The sequence below is a fragment of the Sarcophilus harrisii genome, chromosome 4 (assembly GCF_902635505.1).
Source record: "Sarcophilus harrisii chromosome 4, mSarHar1.11, whole genome shotgun sequence".
In the NCBI taxonomy this organism is placed as follows: domain Eukaryota; kingdom Metazoa; phylum Chordata; class Mammalia; order Dasyuromorphia; family Dasyuridae; genus Sarcophilus; species Sarcophilus harrisii.
Window position 1 is genome coordinate 403,151,392 of NC_045429.1, and position 21,775 is coordinate 403,173,166.

The following is a 21,775-nucleotide window of genomic DNA, read 5'->3' on the forward strand; positions in this document are numbered from 1 at the left end:
TTTAACTCCTGGCTGCATTTGGGGTGTTTACACTGAACTGAAATGAGGGCTGCTTCCAGAAGCTCCCCCAAGAAACTTGCTCCAAGAGAACATTATATTTTAGAGAAGAGTATTACAGATTTCTATATTCATTTGATTGTATATATTATTCTCTCTTTGAGCCAAATGAAAATAAAACTTAAGGTATTCAATAGAACAAAACTGTTTACATCCCTAAATGGGAAGATGATACATGTAATTCTTAAATATTGCACCACTAATAGTACAGCTAAAAGGACTGTAAATAGACTGAATAGTTATAGAGTGAATTTGAAATAATGACAAAAAAGAATTAAGGGATGAGAAAGAGGAGTACAATGTGTATAGAAAAAGGAGAGAGATAAAATGAAATCAGTCATTTCACATGAAGAGATGCCAAAAAAAAACAAAAAACAAAAAAAAAAAAAACCTTTACAGTGGAAGAAATTGTAGGAGGAGTGGTAATGGGCAACATTTGAACCTTACTCACATCGATATATTTTTTAGATTTACATAATATTTCAGATAATACTCTTGAAGGATTTTCATTGATAGGCTGCAAGCTTTTAGATATTATTGTGGAGGAAATAAATAAACAAATCAAAAAACTAATCAGGACCTTTCCACGTCATTGAAAACTGCTGTGTATTTTTTTACTTAAAAGTATTTTTTTTTTCCAATTACATGTTTTAATTTCATTTTGTAATATTTTGATTTTCAATTTTTTGTGTGTATTTTTAACCAAATGTTCTAGCATTTTATACCTATATGAACCTTCTTCCACAATCAGTCAGTCTTCTAGGACCTGAATATTTCCATATATGGTGTTAATCTAAAATTTGGGAAAGGGGTCCTACTTCATAGTTGGACTCAGAAATGCATTGGCATGAGGTGATAGAACATGTCTAGAAATTCTCTTATAAATCTGCCTTATAAGCTTTAGAAGTTTCTCGAGGGTGTTCTTTTATTCCCACAACCTGAACTGTTGCTAGACTGAGAAAGACTCTGTGCCTCAATTTTACATTTCACAACTCTACCAGTTCTCCTGTTTTACAACCTAAGTGTCATATTGTCAAAGGTCATGGTCCAGAAGTTCTTAATTCCTTAAGGATTTGAGAAATTCACCAGCAATTTAAATTTCATAACTGGGTTCTGATTTGTGTGAAGCATGAATTTTCTGAAATGATTGCATTATTTTAAATCACACTGTATATATCCATTGGACTAGAACCAATTAATATTTATAAAATAATTATGATTTTAAAATAATTTGAATTTGAGTTTATGTAACATCATCAGGGGATTCATGATCCACACTGATTGGGACCTCACTATATTTAGCAATTACTTCATGCAAAGTATTGCATTAGGCATAGTGATTACAGGAGGAAGGGAGGAAGGAAGGAAGGGAAGGAGGGAGAAGGAAGGAAAAGAGAGAGGAAAGGAAGGAGGGAGGAAGGGAAAGAGGGAGAAAGGAAGGGAAGAAGGAAGGAGGAAGGAAGGGAAGGGAGGAAGGGAGAAAGAGAGGGAGAGAAGGAGGAAGGGAGGAAAGGAAGAAGGAAGTAAGGAATGAAGGAAGGAAGGAAGGAGGGAGGGAAGGAGGGAGGAGGGAGGGAGAGAGGAAAGAAGGAAGGGAGGAAGGGAGGAAGGAAGGAAGGAAGCAAGGAAGGAAGGAAGCAAGGAAGGAAGGAAGGAAGGAGGGAAGGAAGGAAGGAGAGAGAAAAAGTGGGAGGAAGGAAGGAAGGAGGGAGGAAGAAAGAGAGGAAGGAAGGAAGGGAAAGAGGGAGGGAAACAGGAAGGGAAGAAGGGAAGAAGGGAGGAAGGAAGAAAAGGAGGGAGGCAGAGAAAAGGGAGAGAATGAGGGAAGAATGAAAGAAGGATGAAGGGAAGAAAGTATCACTGCCCTCAAGGAACATACATACTCATGGGATTAAGGATGAGAATGAGGAGACACATCCTTTTTTAAATAAATAAGGAAATAAAATTACTATACAAAATAATTCAAAATAATTTAAAGATAAAGTTACAGAACACTTTGGGGAATCAAGAAATGATTCATTAAAATGTCATAACAGTGTTTTGAAGGAAGGTGGGAGTAATAAGATGTTGGTTTGAAGAGGAAAAGTTTTAAGAAGTGAGAGACCATATGTGGAGACAGCATAAGAAATTTCATGAGTGGAAAGCAATTAGATGAATGAAATGGAGATTATACAAAGCAGAATATTGAAATAAAGGAAGTCATCTATAAATCAATGATTTCCAACCTATGTGCAATTAATCCTATATAGACCACAGAGTTTTCATGAATGGTTTATGAAAAAAAAATATATATATAAAGTAAAATTTAATTTTAAATGCCTTTTATAGAACAGATTAAATATCTCATGATGTATGTAATACTATTTTTTCAAATACATGTAAATATAAATTCATCTAAAAGCATTACTGAATTCAGAATAGTTTTTATTATGCATTTTCTTAATCAAAGACTATGAATAATATAATTGTTCTAACATGGGAATCTGCACAATTTTTAGACATTCAAAAGGGACATTCATATTGGGAAAGGTTGAGAAGCATTGTATAGACTAATAATCCTCCAGTCATTTATGTGAAGCTGTTCTACTTTTAATTTCCCCCAAGGAATTTGAGATTCCTTGGGCAAAGTGGAAATGTATGGAGGAGTGGAAAGAGTTTGTAGGAATTCCCCAATTAAGGAATTTATGTTGTTTGACTTTAGATATGTGGCTAGAGATAGAGTTGTGATAGAAAATAGAGTGCAACAGCAACAACAGAGATCTACCATTATTTACATCCTGTGCTATAGTTACTAACTTCAAACTCCTAAATAACAGGCCTGATCATATTAGTCAGCTATTCACAGAGCTCTGAAGACTCTTTCTTGCTTCTAGAATAAAGTACAAATTCCTCAATTTGTCACTTTATTATGTTATATACTTTGGTATTTACATGCCTCACCAATAAAAATATTAACTTCTTGAGGGAGGAAAAGAAACTTTCTTTTTGTTTATTTTCTATCCCCAGAGCTTAGTACACTGCCTTGCATATAGTAATCCTTTGATAATTGCTTTTTGACTCACTGATTAACAAGAAATTTGAGTTTTCTAAACAAATTAATTCAACAATGGAATAATGGAAGTGGAATAAGAATTTATACAGGAAAAGCAGGCAGGAAGTGTGATGCAAGAATATTCTCTTACCATGAAAGATTCAAGCCCTGTCTTGAAGGAAGTCGGTGAGCTACAAGGTAGAAATGATGAAGGCCATTCCAGTTACAAGTGGCACATCTAGTTCCAGGGTACAGAAATTGGAAGTGGATGAGCAATGACATTTCAAACTAGATGAACTTAAAGATATCTGAGCTCATTGTCTTCTTCAAACCCTTTGCTCTTTATCACTTCTCTATCATTGTTAAATCATTATCATCTCTCCAATCTCCTAGGTTTCCACCCCTATTATGCTCCCTCAATTCTCCCTCTCATTCAATTCCATCTCCCTTTTTTGTTTCATTGTATGAACACATGTATTGAATGCCCTAGAGCTTTATCTTTGCCTCTTAACGTTGCTACTTCTTTTAAAATAGCTTAAATAACGTCTTTTGTAGAAATCCTTTGGTTACTCTTAAGCCTACTATTCTAAGCTTTTGTTCCCCTACTTTCTGTTTATATTTTTAATAGTTTGTTATTTTCATGATGTCTCCCTAATATGCTCTTCAAATAAAGGAAATGTTTTTGTGCTTTGCCCTTTTTAGAATTATCCTCAGTACTTACTACAATGTCTGACAAACTAAGTGATTGACAAATGTTGATTTATGGACCACATAGACTTAGGATTGAATTTGTAGCAGAGAACATGATCTTAAATTTTGGTTCTGAAGCTTGGCTTTACTTTTGTTGGCCTTACTTTCTTCATCTATAAAAAGAGAAGGTTAGATTAGATGATTTTTAAGATTCTTTTCAGGCAGTCCTGAGTTTAAATCTGGACACAGACACTTAACACTAGTTGTGTGACTGTGGACAATTCACTTGTCCCCAGTTGCCTCTCAAAACAAAAAACAAATAAATTTCTTTCCAGTTCTAAATCTTTTAATGTATTTTTTTATTTTGTTAAATAGTTTCCAACTACATTTTTAAAAGTAAGTCTTCTTTTTAAATTTTTAATTTTAAATTCATTCTGTCCCTTCTGCCCTCAACCCTCTATGAGAAGGCAAGCAATTTTTTTATCAATTTATAGTGTATTCATGTAAAACACATATCCACATTAGCCACATTGCAAAAAACCCAAACAAATAAGAAAATTTGAAAAAAGAAGAAAACCAGCATGCTTCAATCTATACTTTAGTGTCTCAATTCTATCTCTAAAGGTAGGTAGCATTTTTCATCATGAGTCCTTTGAAATTATTTTTTATCATTTTATTCAGAGTAGCTAAATCCTATTTTATTAAAGCTTTTTTATTTTCAAAACATAAGCAAAGATATATAAAGAACACATGTATAATTTGTTCTAGAAACTAGAGGTGAAAAGGAAATTATGCCAGAAAAAGGGTAACATGGGGGTACTACATCTTATAAAGAAGCAAAGAAAACCTATTATATCTGAGAAAAAGAATGGAGGGGGATGAACATATTGTGTAATTTACTCTCATCAGAATTGGCTTAAAGAGAAAAAATATTAGACATATTTGATTTATGTGAGACTTCTTCCACCTCATTGAAAAGTAGGAGGGGAAAAAATTAAAAGGGAAGGAGTAAGCTAAGCAGAAGGGAATACAGAAATTGCGAGGAAAAGGGGTAAGATAGGGGGAGGAACTCTAAGGTGGGAGAAGGGATCCTAAAAAGGGAGGGCTGTGAGAAGCAAGTGGTGCTCATAAGTTTAATACTGGGGAGGGAAGTAAGGGGAAAGGAAAGGAGAAAAGCATAAGCAGGGGTTAACAATATGGCAAGTAATGCAGAATAAAAAAGTATTATAAAATTGGTAATTTTAACCATAAATATGAAAGGGTTAACTTCCCCATAAAGATGAAGAGATTAGCAGACTGGATTAAAAGCCAGAATCCTACAATATGCCGTTTACAGGAAACACACTTGAAGCAGGGCAATACATACAGAGTAAAGGTAAAAGGTTCGAGCAGAATCTACTATGCTTCAGGTAAAGTAATAAAAAAAAAAAAAAAAAAAAAAAAAAGCAGGGGTAGCCATACTGATCAAACAAAAGCAAAAATTGATCTAATTAAAAGAGATAAGGAAGGGCAGTATATCTAGCTAAAGGACAGCATAGATATCGAAGCAATACCAATATTAAACATATATGCACCAAGTGGTGTAGCCTCTAAATTCTCAGCCTTGCAGAGAGCTGCAAGAAAAAAAAAAAGACAGCAAAACTATAATAGTGGTAGATCTCAACCTTAAAACTCTCAAAATTAGATAAATCAAACCACAAAATAAATAAGAACAAAGTCAAAGAGGTAAATAGAATATTAGAAAAGTTAGATGTGCTAGCTCTTTGGAGAAAATTAAATGAAGACAGAAAGGAGTACAATTTCTTCTCAGCAGTTCATGGAACTTATTCAAAAATTGACCATATATTAGGACAGAAAACCCTCAAATTCAAATGCAGTAAGGCAGAAAGAGTAAATGCATCCTTTTCAGACCATGATGTAATGAAAATCACATTCAATAAAAAGCCAGGGGAAAATAGACCAAAAAAAAAAAAAAATGGAAACTAAATAATCTCATACTAAAGAATTATTGGGTGAAACAGCAAATTATAGACATAATTAATAACTTCACCCAAGAAAACGACAATAATGAGATATATAGTACCAAAATATGTGGGATGCAGCCAAAGTGGTAATAAGAGGAAATTTTATATCTTTAGAGGCCTACTTGCATAAAATAGAGAAAGAGAAGGTAAATGAATTGGGCTTGCAACTAAAAATGCTAGAAAAGGAACAAATTAAATTCCCCCTCCAGTCAAAACTAAACTTGAAATTCTAAAAATAAAAGGAGAGATTAATAAAATTGAAAGTTTATAAAAAAAAAACTATTGAATTAATAAAACTAAGAGTTGGGTATATGAAAAAACCAAGAAAATAGATAAACCTTTAGTAAATCTGATTAACAAAAAGGAAAGAGGAAAATCAAATTGTTAGCTTTAAAAATGAAAAGGGAGAACCTGCCACTAATGAAGAGGAAATTAGAGCAATAATTAGGAATTACTTTGCCCAACTTTATGCCAATAAATTTGATAACTTAAATGAAATGGTAGAACACCTTCAAAAATATAGTTTGCCCAGATTAACATAGGAAGAAATAAATTGGTTAAACAGTCCCATCTTAAAAAAAAAAATAGAACAAGCTATTAATCAATTCCCTAAAAAAAATCCCCAGGACCAAATGGATTTACATGTGAATTCTACCAAACATTTAAAGAACAATTAACTCCAATGCTATACAAACTATTTGAAAAATAGGGATTGAAAGGAGTCCTAACAAATTCATTTTATGTCACAGACATGGTACTGATATCTAAATCAGGTAGGTTGAAAACAGAGAAAGAAAATTATAGACTAATCTCCCTAATGAATATTGATGCTAAAATCTTAAATAAAATATTAGCAAAAAGATTGAATAAAATCATCCCCAGGATAATACACCATGACCAAGTAGGATTTATACCAGGAATGCAGGGCTGGTTCAATATTAGGAAAACTATTAGCATAATTGACTATTTCAATAACCAAATTAACAAAAACCATATGATCATCTCAATAGATGGAAAAAAAAAGCATTCGATAAAATCCAGCATCCATTCCTAATAAAAACACTTGAGAGTATAGGAATAAATGGATTTTTCCTAAAAATAGTCAGGAGCATATACTTAAAATCATCAGTAAGCATCATATGTAATGGAGATAAACTGGAATCATTCCCAGTAAGATCAGGAGTAAAACAAGTTTGCCCATTATCACCATTATTATTCAGTACTGTATTAGAAACACTAGCTTCAGCAATAAGAATTAAGAAAGAGATTAAAGGAATTAGAGTAGGTAATAAGGAAACCAAATTATCACTCTTTGCAAATGATATGATGGTATTACTTAGAGAACCCCAGAGATTCTACTAAAAAACTATTAGAAACAATTCACAACTTTAGCAAAGTTGTAGGATACAAAGTAAATCCATATAAATCTTCAGCATTTTTATACATCACCAACAAAATCCAACAGCAAGATATACAAAGTGAAATTCCATTCAAAATAACTGTTGATAGCATAAAATATTTGGGAATTTATCTACCAAAGGAAAATCAGGAATTATATGAGCAAAATTACAAAATACTTTCCATACAAATAAAGTCAGATTTAAAGAATTGGAAATATATTTAGTGTTCTTGGATAGGCCGAGTGAATATAATAAAGATGACAATACTCCCTAAGCTATTTATTTAGTGCTATACCAGACTCCCAAGAAACTATTTTAATGACCTAAAAAAAATAACAACAAAATTCATATGGAAGAACAAAAGGTAGAGAATTTCAAGGGAATTAATGAAAAAAATCACCAAAATCATTTGCTATTGGCTAAGAAATAGATTAGTTGATCAGTAAAATAGGTTAGGTTCACAGAACAAAATAGTCAATTACTATAGCAATCTAGTGTTTGACAAATCCAAAGATCCCAACTTTTGGGATAAGAATTCATTATTTGACAAAAGCTATTGGGAAAACTGGAAATTAGCATGGCAGAAATTAAGCATGGACCTACACTTAAGACTGTATACCAAGATAAGATCAAAATGGGTCTATGATTTAGGCATAAAGAACCAGATCATAAATAACCTACCCCATCTCAATTAACCCTTTATGGATGGAGGGAGAAGGAGAAGGGGGAGAGGCAGTGACACAATTAGCACCACATATGAAGCAGCCTATGATAAGATTACAAAAGGCACTAGTTAAAGCTAAAAAAGAAGGATAGGATATATCTATTTAGAAATAAATTCATACCCTGTTATTGTTTACTCTTCAAGTCAACAAATAAGAAGATACACTCCTTTTGATATGGAAATTATTAAGGATTTGGCAAAGGCTTGCACTCTTTATGGGGCTACATTGTCTTGTGTTAAGATGGTATTAGAGAATTTGGCTTTGGAAATTTTAACCCCTAGTGATTGGAAATCTATAGCAAAGACATTATTAGAACCTGGACAAAACTTGTTGTGTCTTTCTGAGTATAATGAACTATGTAGAATACAAGCCCAAGGAAATAGGTAAACTGGAGTTAATATATAAATCACCTTTGACCAACTTGCAAGTAAATGTCAGTGTGCAGACACTTCAGTACAGATTAATTACCCTTTGATAGCATATGAGCAAATTGCTGCTGATACTATCAAAGCATGGATCTTCTTACCAGGAAAAGATAGAGAGGAAGGCTTCACAAAAATAGAGCAAGATCCAAATGAACCCTTTGCTGATTTTGTGGGATGTCTGCAGACAGCTGTCACAAGAACCACTGATGAAAATTCAGCTACAGGAATTATGATAAGACAACTTACTAAAGAAAATGCTAATGAGATTTGCAGAAGAATCATTCTGGGACTACACAAGTTTGCTCCTTTAGAGGAGATCATAAGATGCTGTGCCAAAGTGGGTACAAATACCTTTTATACCCAGGTTATGATGTTGAACATGGAAAGACAGAGTCCCTCTTGGCAAAGGACTTCCAGAGAGACTCATCAGTGCTTTCAGTATGGTAAAGTAGGGCATCTGAAAGCTCAATATAGGCATAGAGATAGAGTGAGAAAACAGGATGGGAGAACAAGACCTAAAACCTTATGTCCAAAATGCAACAGGGGCTTCCACTGGGCCTCAGAATGTAGACTGATCCCCAAAAAATAAGAGACAGGATCCAGCTCCAAGACCTCAAACCAAAAACAGGTGAGGCATGATGGCAGCTGAGTTTACACCTAGGGAGTCTTTGAAAATTCAGGACTCTGATATGATCAATCAGCAGAAAAGCAATCTGATGGAAGAGGGAATTATGTGATCAATGAGCTGAAAAGTAATTAGATGGGAGAAAGGGATTACAGTTGGGGAGAATACAGGCTTTTTAATCTGACAGAACGGCAGTGTCCAGTGCAAGCAGCTTCAATGTAATGATGTGAAAAGATCCAGAAAGTGGTGAATGGAAGGGACTAGATATGTTAACTGCTTGGGAGAAAGGGTTTGCTTGTATTTCTATAGATGGATAAGGAATCAGATGGGTGCCAACAAATACCTTGAGAGAGACAGGGAAGCAATAAACTGGCAAAGTTTTTTCCACATTTTTTTTTTACATTTTTATATACATTTGGAGGGGATGTGGAAAAACTAGGATACTGATACATTGTTAGTGGAACTGTGAATGGATCCAACCATTTTGGAGAACAATTTGGAACTATGCTCAAAAAGTTTTCAAACTGTGCATACCCTTTGATCCAGCAATATTTCAACTGGAATTATATCCCAAAGAGATCTTAAAGGAGGGAAAGGGACCCACATGTACAAAAATGTTTATGGCAGCCCTCTTTGTAGTGGCAAGAAATTGGAAACTGAGTGTATGCCCATCAATATATATATATATGAATAATATGAATCAATATATATATATATATATATATATATATATGAATAAGTTGTGGCATATGAATGGTATGAAATACTATTGTTCTGTAATAAATGACCAGAAGGATGATTTCAGAGAGGTTTTGGAGAGACCTACATGAACTGATGGAACATGAAATGATCAGAACCAGGAGATCACTATACATGGCAACAACAAGATTATATGATGATAACTTCAGATTGATGTGGCTCTCTTCAACATTGAGATGATTCAAACCAGTTCCATTTTTGCAGTGATGAAGAGAACCATCTACACCCAGACAGAGAACCATGGGAATAGAAAGTGGAACACAACATAGCATTCTTACTCTCTCTGTTGTTATTTGCTTGCATTTTTTCTCAGTTTTTCTTTTTGTTCCTTCTTGATCTGATTTTTCTTGTTCAATCAGATAACTATATATATGTATACACATATTGGATCTAACATGTATTGCAACATTTGTATCATGTATTGGACTATCTTTCAGATGGGGGGAGGGAGAAGAAGGGGAAAATTTGGAACAAATGGTTAGATAAGGGTCATTGTTGGAAAAATTACCCATGCATATGCTCTGTAAATAAAAATCTTTAATGAAAAAAAAGAACAATTAACCCCAATACTATATAAATTATTTTTTTAAAAAATAAGGAATGATGAGTCTTATCAAATTCCTTTTATGACATAGACATGGTATTGATACCTAAACCAGGTAGGACAAAAACAGAAAAAGAAAATTATACACCAATTTCCTTAATGAATATTGATGCAAAAATCTTAAACAAAATATTAGCAATGAAATTACAGATAATCAGTCCTAGGACAATACACTACAACCAAGTAGGATTTATACCAAGAATGCAGGGTTGGTTCAATATTAGAAAAGCTATTAGAATAATTGACAATATCAATAACCAAATTAACAAAAACTGTATGATCATCTCAATAGATGCAGAAAAAGCATTGGATAAAATCCAACACCCATTCCTATTAAAAATACTAGAGCATGTAGGAATAAATGAACTTTTCCTTAAAATAGTAACATTTATTTTAAACCATCAGTAAGCATCATATGTAATGGGGATAAACAAGAACCAGTCCCAATAAGATCAGGAATGAAACTAGGTTGCACTCTATCACCATTACTATTCAATATTGTATTAGAAATGCTAGCTTTGACAATAAGAGAAGAGAAAGAGATTAAAGGAATTAGAGTAGAAAATGAGGAAACCAAGTTATCACTCTTTGCAGTTGATATGATGGTATATACTTAGAGAACCCCAAAGATTCTACTAAAAAGCTACTAGAAATAATCTACAACATTAGCAAAGTTGCAGGATACAAAATAAATCCACATAAATCATCAGCATTTTTATACATCACTTACAAAATCCAACAGCAAGAGATGCAAAAAGAAATTCCATTTAACATAACTGTCAATAGTATAAAATATTTGGGAATCTATCTTCCAAGGGAAAGTCAGGGAATAGCAAAACTACCAAACCCTTTCCACACAAATAAAGTCAGATCTAAACAATTGGAAAAATATTAAGTGCTGTTGGATAGGTCAAGTGTATTTAATAAAGATGGCAATATTACCTAAACTAATCTTTTTATTTAGTGCTATACCAATCAAACTCCTAAGATACTATCTTACTAAACTAGAAAAAAAAATAACAACAAAATTCATCTGAAAGAACAAAAGGTCAAGAATTTCAAGGGAACCACTGAAAAAGAAATCAAATGAAGGTGGCGTCTAACTGTACCAGATCTAAAACTATATTATAAAGCAGCAATCATCAATAGTTATATATTGTGATAGTATATATTGCAATATATAGTAATCTAGTGTTTGACAAAACCGAAAGACTCCAGCTTTGGGGGTAAAATTTTACTATTTGACAAAAACTGGTGGGAAAACTGGAAACTAGTATGGCAGACACTAGGCATTGATCCACACTTAACATCATATACCAAGATAAGGTCAAAATGGATTCATGATCTAGACATAAAGATTGAGATTATAAATATATTAGAAGAACATAGGATCATTTACCTTTCAGACCTGTGGAGGAGGAAGAATTTGTGACCAAAGAATAACTAGAGATCATTATTGATCACAAAATAGAAAACATTGATTATATTAAGTTAAAAAGTTTTTTGTACAAACAAAACGAATGCAGACAAGATTAGAAGGAAAGCAATAAACTGGGAAAACATTTTAACCTTCAAAGGTTCTGATAAAGACCTCATTTCCAAAATATATAGAAAATTGACTCAAATTTTAATAGTTCAAGCCATTCTCCAATTGATAAATGGTCAAAAGATATGAATAGATGATTTGCAGATGAAAAGGTTCTCCAAATCATTATTGATCAGAGAAATACAAATTAAGACAACTCTAAGATACCACTACACACCTGTCAGATTGGCTAAGATGACAGAAAATATAGTGACAAATTTTGGAGGGGATGTGGTAAAACTGGGACATTAAAACATTGTTGGTAGAATTGTAAACAAATCTAACCATTCTAGAGAGCAATTTGGAACTATGCTCAAAAAGTTATCAAACTGCACCTATCTTTTGATCCAGCAGTGTTACTACTGGGCTTATATCCCAAAGAGATCTTAAAGGGAAAGCGACCTACATGTGCAAAAATGTTTGTGGCATCCTTTTTTGTAGTGGCTAGAAACTGGAAATTAAATGGATGCTCATCAATTGGAGAATGGATGAATAAAATATGGTGTGATAATGTTATGGAATATTACGGTTTTGTAAGAAATGACCAACAGGATGATTCAGAGAGGCCTGGAGAGACTTTCATGAATTGATGCTAAGTGAAATAAGCAGAACCAAGAGATCATTATATATGGCAACAAGAAGATTATAGATTGATCAACTCTGATGGATGTGGCTCTCCTCAACAATGAGATGATTCAAATCAGTTCCAATTGTTCAGTAAAGAAGAGAATCAGCTACATCCAGAGAAAGAACTATGGGAAATGAGTGTGGACCACAAAATAGCATTTCTACTCTTTCTGTTATTGTTTGCTTGAATTTTTGTTTTATTTCTAAGGTTTTTTCTTTCTTTCTAGATCTGATTTTTCTTGTGCAGCAAGATAACTGTATAAATATGTATATAAATATTGGATTTAACATAAATTTTAACATATTTAACTTGCATTGGATTACCTGCAATCTAGAGAATGGGATTGGGGGAAGGAAAGGAAAAGTTGGAACAGAGGTTTTGTAAAAGTTAATGTTGAAAAATTACCCTTGCATATGTTTTGTAAATAAGAGACTATAATAATAAAATTTAAAAATACTATTTTCTTCTGTTTGTTATTCTCTTTATTTTTATGCTGTTTCTTTTCTGAAGTCTATTTTCTTTCTGAATAGTGCTTTCTTTTGTCTATCTTCCCTTTCCTTTATACTCATCCTATTTCTCTATTGGCTAAGATCCACTCCTATTAACAATTGAATCTCTGCATACCTCTTTCATGTGAGAAAATTTTCTTCATTTTTTCTTTCTCTTCCCCCTCTCCCAAAGAAGCTCTTTCTTATCTAACCACTCTTTTTCATAATATCACAACATAATTGATTCTCTCCCATGCTGTCTTTTCTTCATAGACTCCTTCTGTGTATCTTAATAATGATAAGATTATATCATTAGAAGTTATGTTTAACAACGTCATTATAGAAAGACCAACCAGTTAACTTTATTAAATTCTTCATTTAACTTTTATTATTATTATTATTATTCTCTTCAGCCTTGTATTTGAAAGTTACATCTGGGTTCATCTTGGGTCTTCAATCAGGAAAACTTGAAAGTTTTCTATTTCATTAAATATCCATTTTTATCCTGAACGATTTCTTTCGATTTCTTTCTTTCTTTCTTTCATTCTTTCTTTCTTTCTTTCTTTCTTCCTTCCTTCCTTCCTTCCTTTCTTTCTTTTTACGGGTAGGTTATTTTTAGTTTTAATCCTAGCTCTTTGGTCTTCTAGAATATCATATTCCAATCCCTCTATTCCTTTAATGTGGAAGCCACTAAATCCTATGTAGTCCTGAATGGGATTCTATATTTTGATGGCTTCTTTATGGGTATTTACTGTGTGTTCACTTTAATTTAGGAATGGACTTTGGCTATAATATTTTTTTTTTGTGTGTGTGAATTTTCACTTAGGGATGTACTTCTAGTAGTGCTCTCTGGATAATTATAGGTTGCATTTTACATTCTGGTTGTAGAATTTGGGGATTTCTTTGATAATTTCTTAAAATTTGATGTCTTGGCTCTTTCTTTGATAATGACTTTCAAGTAGTTCAATAATTCTCAAATTATCTCTCCTAGATCTATTTTCCAATTCATTCAGTTTTCTGAGGAAGTATTATACATTTTCTTCCATTTTTCATTCTTTTGATTTTATACTATTGTGTCAATTTTTCATAGAATCAGTAACTTCCACATGCTCAATTTTATTTTTTTTAAAGATTTTTATTCACAAAGCATATGCATGGGTAATTTTTCCAACATTAACTTATGCCTAACCCCCTGCCAAAAATTTTCCCTTTCTTTCCCCCATCCCTTCCCCTACCCAATGCAGTCCAATACATGTCAAAAATGCCAAAATACATGCCAAATCCAATATGTGTATACATAGTCACACAGCCATCTGGTTGTGCAAAAAAAAAAAATCAGATCAAAAAGGAAGAAAAATAAAAACTGAGAAAAAAGAAACAAAATGCAAGCAAATAATAAGAGAAAGAGTGAGAATGCTATGCTGTGTTCCACCCTCTGTTTCCATGATTCTCTCTCTCAGCGTGGATGGTTCTCTTTATCACTGCACAAGTGGAACTGGTCCGAATCATCTCAATGTTGAAAAGAACCTCAATTTTAATTTTTAAGGAATTATTTTATTCAGTGACCTTTTGTAACTCTTTTTCTATTGATTTTTAAGATTTTTTTTCAATATTTTTGTGCCTCTTTTGCCAAGCTGTTAATTGTCTCTTAAAATTTTCTTTCTTTGCTTTCATTTCTTTACCTAATTTTTCTCTACCACTCTTGATTTTGAAAAGTATTTTTAAAGATTTTCTAGGAATTTTTGTTGGGCTCATGTTCAATAGACATTTTTCCCCTTTGAGGTTTTATTTTATGCCTATTATGTCTTCAATTTTCGACTGAGTTTGTGTTTTTGTCAGCTTAGGAACTTCTTACATTCAATTTTTTTTACACATTTTCTCCTTATATATATTTTTTATTTTGAGCTTTTTCTTAAAATTGAGATCTCTTCTCAATATGGAGTAGAAGAAGGACAGTATCTTATTCTTCAAGGTTTAAAAAAAAAAACTGCTGTTTTCAGATTTGAGGGTACCAAAACTTTTCCCTACATTTAGGTGTGATCCGAGCAGAGATTGGGTCATTGTTCTTTTGCTCTGGATTCTGTCCTTATCCATGAAGGGCTCCTTATCTTTTGGGATTGCAATATATATTGCTCTTCAGAATTCCTTGCTCCCTGGAAACTGGAAATGTTCCCACTGTTCCTCGGGATCTGTTATCCCTTGTGACCATAAGTAATACTGCCCCTAAGGATTTCTGTTTCTTCTTGTCAAAAAGCACTTCCCTTTTCCTTTTAACTATTATCTAGAGGTGGATTTAAATAGTGGAGCTGCCAAACAGCTGTTAATATAGCATTTCATTCTGGTGTAGGAATCATTTGGGATCTCTTTATGACCAGTTTTCATGTCTCCCTACCAACTCTTTCTTCAGAATTCCCAAAACTTTTAGTGCTTCTGTCACCACATGGTGTCACATTTCATCTATTCAGATGAAACTCTATTCTCACAAATTTCTCTTTCCAAGCTCCTAAGTTGTCTATCCTTTTGTTAGCACTGTCACTCCAGAATTGGAGGTGAGACATTATTTTACAATGCTTTGAAAGAGGATGTTGGGAGAGCTCAGCTTAATGTTTTATGTATTCTGACATCTTGATTTTTTTTATCCCCTCTAGCTCTATATCAATGCAATGTTTCTATTGTATATAGTTTCCCTTACTAAAACCTGAGAATTTTGATGTATTGATACATGTCTGAAATTATACAGAAAACTTATCAAAAACCTACCTTCCTAGGGTTTAGATAGGCATTAGGTAGGTCTACCTACCTAATAAAACATGTGTTTTTGTGTCTTTGAACACATTAGTTATTTTATTGTTGTCATTTGCTGTGAAATATTAATGACCAGACTTAATCCCAAAGAAAAGATATTAGAAGGTACTATTTCCCTTTCATTACAGAAAAGGAGAAATCTATGTTTAGAATACTAAATCATCTAATAGTTCTTCCATGACTCAAGGGAAGTCTTGCTATCAGTTTTATCAAGGAGAAAAGCCTGAAATTTATAATTCTAGTTATTCCTTCAGGGAGGTTCACAACAAAATGTTGCCTTGTATCCTCAAATTTATCAAATATCTATATATCTCAGTTCCTGTTTGGGATACCAAAGTTTATGTTCTGAAGATATTGCTAATAGTTAACTTGATCCATATGTAATACATCGAAAGTACCATGGGTTTTCATAAAAATCATATGATAAGTCTTGTCCAGTACTTAACAACTTATAATTAAGAATAATCTAGTCAAATACTAGAAATTCATCTAAATATAAGTACATCAATAGCTTTACCAAAAAGTATTTCCCTTTTAGAAATGATAATATAGGGTACTGGAATAAAACTTTGATTTTGAATTAGCTAAATATGTCTATATATAAAATATATGTTTTCTGAAATGTTGTATATATAAATTGTTTTCTGAAAATTTGAAATCTTAGAAAAATTTTCATCTAACAATCAAATCTTTTTTTTCCATGTCTGGTTCTGAAAACTGTAATTATATGGTAAGTACTTAGAAAGATGGAATTGATGCATGGAGAACATAATGTCATCTAAGATGAAGAGTAAATAACTTATAGTATTCTATTCTTCATTTAGCATGGATGACTAGGATTTGACTCTCAACACCATAAGTTTTATTTCTGAACCCATGAAGTTTAATTTGATAAAAGGAGTATCATTAAAGAAAATAATGTGTTCTTTCTTTACTTAGTTTTTTCTTGTATGTAGATTTACCAAAAATACTAATTAACCTCTATAGCTTCATATATCTGGGGAAAATTACCATTCTCTTACACTATAGAACCATATGAAGAATGATGAATATGTGATTTAAAATATTATTATGCATGAACTTAAATAACTCAAGCCTATTTTATTGCCAATGAAATCTGATTGACTGGAGACATTTAGGTTTTTAGTACTTGTTTCTGTATTGGCTAACCTTGTGAAGAGAATATTTTCTCAATTTTCCATTTGCCTCCTCAAGAATTAGTAGCTTTCTAACCATACAATTTTTTTGAGAAAGTGTTTTCTATATTAATTAATACTAAATTGTTTCATTTAACAATATGGATTTTCTACTTTCTTCTCCCTTTCTTTAATTTTGAGCAAGTTTCTCTAGCATTAAAGTATGACCCTTTGGGGAGCTCATGTCATAATACATAATAAGCCTCTTTTATGCTAAAGAAACTTGAAAGGATAACATATGATTGAAATGAATGAAATTTTTTTCTTCTTCTCTGACTTTAGAAATCAGATGATTCTTTTCTATCCATGTTCTGGCTACTTTTTCCCCTTTGTGCCTTGATTTTAAAGTAAATATTTTAAACAGGAAAGCTAGTAGGAAACAAATCGTAAAATAATTTAATGGAAGAAGACTATTTCTATGACAGGAAGATGACTAGGAAGTAGCATGATGGATTTGAGGCTGCACATCATAAGATAAATGCTACTTTTTTTTTCCCCTGAGGCAATTGGGGTTAAGTGACTTCCCCAGGATCACACAGTTAGATAGTGTTAAGTGTCTCAGACCAGATTTGAACTCAGGTCCTCCTGACTTCAGGGTGCTGTATCCACTGTGCCACCTAGATGCCCCAAGATAAATGCTACTTTTTGATCCAAGGGTTTTACTATTAGACCCATGCAACAGAGAGATCAAATAAAGAGATCCTCTGTATTTTATGTAGATATGTCTCTAACTATCTATTTATTACCTTTTTATATTGTGTCAAAGGATTGTAAAATAAATGACTTTATAATTGGGTAATAGATGAATAAATTATATGAATATAATTATTTTACTATAAGAAATAATGGAAGAGAAAGGTTAAAAAACCTAGGGGTACTTCTATAAACTGATGAGAAGTATGAATTGATGATAAAGAGAAGCATTACATAATAATTAATTTATAAGGAAAAATAACTTTGAAAAACAAAAAGCATTGACCAGCCAAAATTCCAAAGGATTGATGATAAATCATGTTATCAATGACCTGAAAAAAAGGTGGATTTAAAGTGCAGAATGAGGGAGGAGCCAAGATGGTGGAGAGTAGACACTTCTCTATCTGACTTCTTCTGATCTCTCACACCAACAGCAGATTAAGCCTTTGATTGGTTTTGGAGTGACAGAACCAACAAATATTTGGAGTAACATATTTCTAGCAGATATTTTGGAAGAACTGTTTCAACTGGGCAGGGGGACAGTCTGCTGAGCCCAGACTGCAGAATAGGAAGCCTGAGGCAAGGATCTGGGGCAGGGAGGCAAAGTATTGCAGTCTCTAATACCCAGGGAATTTACTATGAAGCTCTTAGATTCACAGAGTAGCAACACAACTCTACTGTTGTTGATAGTGGGTAGTTTAGCCTATTTACTGTAAGATGCCTAACAGCAAATAGAAAAGGCAAATTGTAAACCACTGAGCCCTGAAAGAGCATGGGACCTGGCCACAATTTCCCAGAACCAGAAATCATTCAGCAGAACTGCCCCAGGGCAAATTAAAGCAACTATAGCCTGTTGCCTTAAGAGCAGACCTCACCCCTTTAAAAAAAAATGAGCAATAAAGCAAAAAGAACTCTGACCATAGACAGCTTTTTTGGAGAGAGAAAAGAACAGACCTCAAACCCTGAGGTTCCTAAAGGCAAATTAGCTCCAAATGAAGCCCCAAAGGATGATATGAGCTGATTCCCATTTGACAAAGCTTTGTTGAAAATTTTCAGAAAGGATCCTGAAAGAGAGTTAGAAGAAAACTGAGGAAAGGAAATGAAATTTTTGCACAAAGGTGTGGAAAAAAATTATCTGAGGAAAACTCCTTAAAAATAAATACAATGAAATGGGGAAAGCATATATTTCCCTTCAAAATAGATTTGATGAAATGGAAAAAGTATATAACTCCTTACAAAATAGATATGAAAAAGAAACTAATTTATTGAAAAACAAAATTTGTGACATACAAAAAAATGCAATGAACAAAAGAACTCATTTGGTCAAATAGAAAAGGAGCTAAAAAGAGGTAACTGAAGAAAGTGCTGGGTGAGACATTCATTCTAGGGCATGGGCAAATTAGAAATGTCATTATGATTATACACAAGTGTTACAAATTTTTGTTTTTCATTTTCATTTTTCAATGGTACAGTACAATAGAGAAAAATATATCTAAATTGTATAAAATATGTTTAAAAGAATTCTCACCATTAAATTCACAAGGTCATGCAGAAACATACGCCATAGCATGGATAAAGTCAGAAAATCGTATCTTTGCAAAGCTGAAAGCTCTAAATTAATACTGCTGCTGCTAACTGTTGTTGTTATTGTTATATCATATTTATTTGTATATGTCTTAATCCTTCTACTGGATTATAAATTGCTTAAAGTCGGGGACTTATTTTGTCATCTTTTTATCCTTAGAACTTAATGCTCATAGTGGGAACTTAATGAATGTTTATTAAAATAAAACCTAAGACTGTTCAAAAATTTTTGTTTGCATATTTACACTCAAAAGCTTGAAACACACTAGGACTATGAAGGGTAATCAGAGAAAAACAAATTAAAACATACTCTTCTTTCTATTGCAGGATGGCTTCAAGGAGAAACATTCTACTTCAGGTGTTATTTGGGAATGACAAGGGAAAAAACACATAGTATTGTATATTGGACTTTGATCAATGTGCTATTGCTGTGTGTTCTGAGAATACTGATGTGTTGAGAGGGTGTCATTTTTATTGATAGAGGTATTTTCTCATTGGGATCTCACTAGATTGAAGAAATCATAGGTTCTGCTCCTTCAACCCTTTCATCATCTCCTAATCCACAAAATGTTAGCTACTATATTAGGTCCTCTAGATATAAAGACAAAATTATAGACACACCCAAACACACACACACACACACAGACACACACACACACACATATATATATATATATATATATATGTATATGTATATGTGTATGCATATTTATTTATTTATTAGACTATTATATATGTGTGTGATATCTATATATCTACATATATATAAAGAAAAAAAATATCTCTCTATCTCTGTCTATCTATCTATCTATCTATCTATCTATATATATATATGGAGAGGGGAGAAAGAGAGAGACAGAGACAGAGAGATCTTTATCTCCAAGAAGTTTATACTTTAACTGGGAGAGTATGAATATACACAATAGACACAAAGCACTAGTACCTAGGAAAGAAAAGGCTTTAGGTAGTACTTGGCCCTTGAACTGAGCCTTGAGAGGAATTCTAAATTCTAAGAGGCAAAAGGTCAAAGGCAGAGGCCAGCAATGATGTGCAAATCATAAAAGAGGGAAAGAGATTATAAAGAAAAAAAGGAAAGTGATTAATGGGGCCAGCTTATTTGAACTATGATGCACATTAAGATAGAAATGTGTATTCGAGTTAATAATTTAAATTTAGGTAATGTTCTGAAGAGCTTTAAATGCCAAGTAGAGGAATTTATATTTGATTTTGAAGTCTTAAGGAGATATGAAAGTTCATTGACTAATAGGTAAGATCACAAAAACGTAGTTTTTTTTTTTCCAAAGTTTTTCAAAAAGCACTCTTCCCCCAAACAGAAAAGAAGCACACATCATATAAAGTAGCTAAATTATAATATAAGAGGAGACTGAAACACCACAAAAGGGGAAAAAAATAGCAAAATAATTGTATAATTTTAGAAATCTTAAATACTTAAAGCTTCTATTCAGAGTCCACATTGTATAACTAATTTGTGTATGTGTTTTTGCAAAATAAAAACTTACAGTCATGTGATCACTAATCTAGATATTAGAATGGAGAAAAGGGTGGTTCCTGTCTAGTCTCTACATGGAAGAGATAGTTCTGCATTCTCCCTCAAGAGAAAGTAGACTCCTTCTTTTTATATACAGAAAGGAAATGGAGAGTGACTATGAGAGATATGTTAGAAGATGTAATCAAGACAGCTCAGTAGCAAAGATGACTAGAATGAAATGAGTTTTTATGTATATGAGACCTGGGATTAGAAGTGAAGGAATATACCTTCTAGGGGAGACAGCAATAATTTTAAGGTCCACTGACCTTGGGGTGCTTCTGTTTTAACAATCTGTCAGTGATGCTAAATCTTCTGGCTTTGGAATCTGTGATCCTAAGGTCCCCTGATCTAAGAACACTGTAGTTCTGTCATTGATGTTTTAAAGTCTTCTGGTCTAGAAATATATATTTCTTCCTTTAAACTTTAGGGAAGATATATTAATCATCCTGAGACTCTCTAATCTTAGGATACTATTCTTCCAACAATTTTGTCTGTCAATGATTCTAAAGTCTTCAGGTTTTAAGATAATCCTAGGTCTGCTGATCAGTGATAACCAAATTCCTGAGACCACTCCTCAGCTCTACCTCTGGGCAATAAAAATTAGCATATTAATAACATGAAGAACTTGATAGATGCATCTCTTTGCTTCAGGTTCCTTGCTAAATACTTGGACTTTAGCAGGCTTCAATTGGCATTACAATTACAATATACTTTGCCCCTTGACTTGGATATGGGTCCAAACCTGCAAATTCTTTTGAGACATCTGGGGACACAGGTCTGTTACCCCAACTTTTGGGGGTCCCTTCCAAATCTCTGTAACATCTACTCTGGGCAAAAATTAAATTCTTCACTCCAATGTCAGTGTTTTTTATTCCTTCAAAGAACAGGAGGAGAAACAATTTGGTAA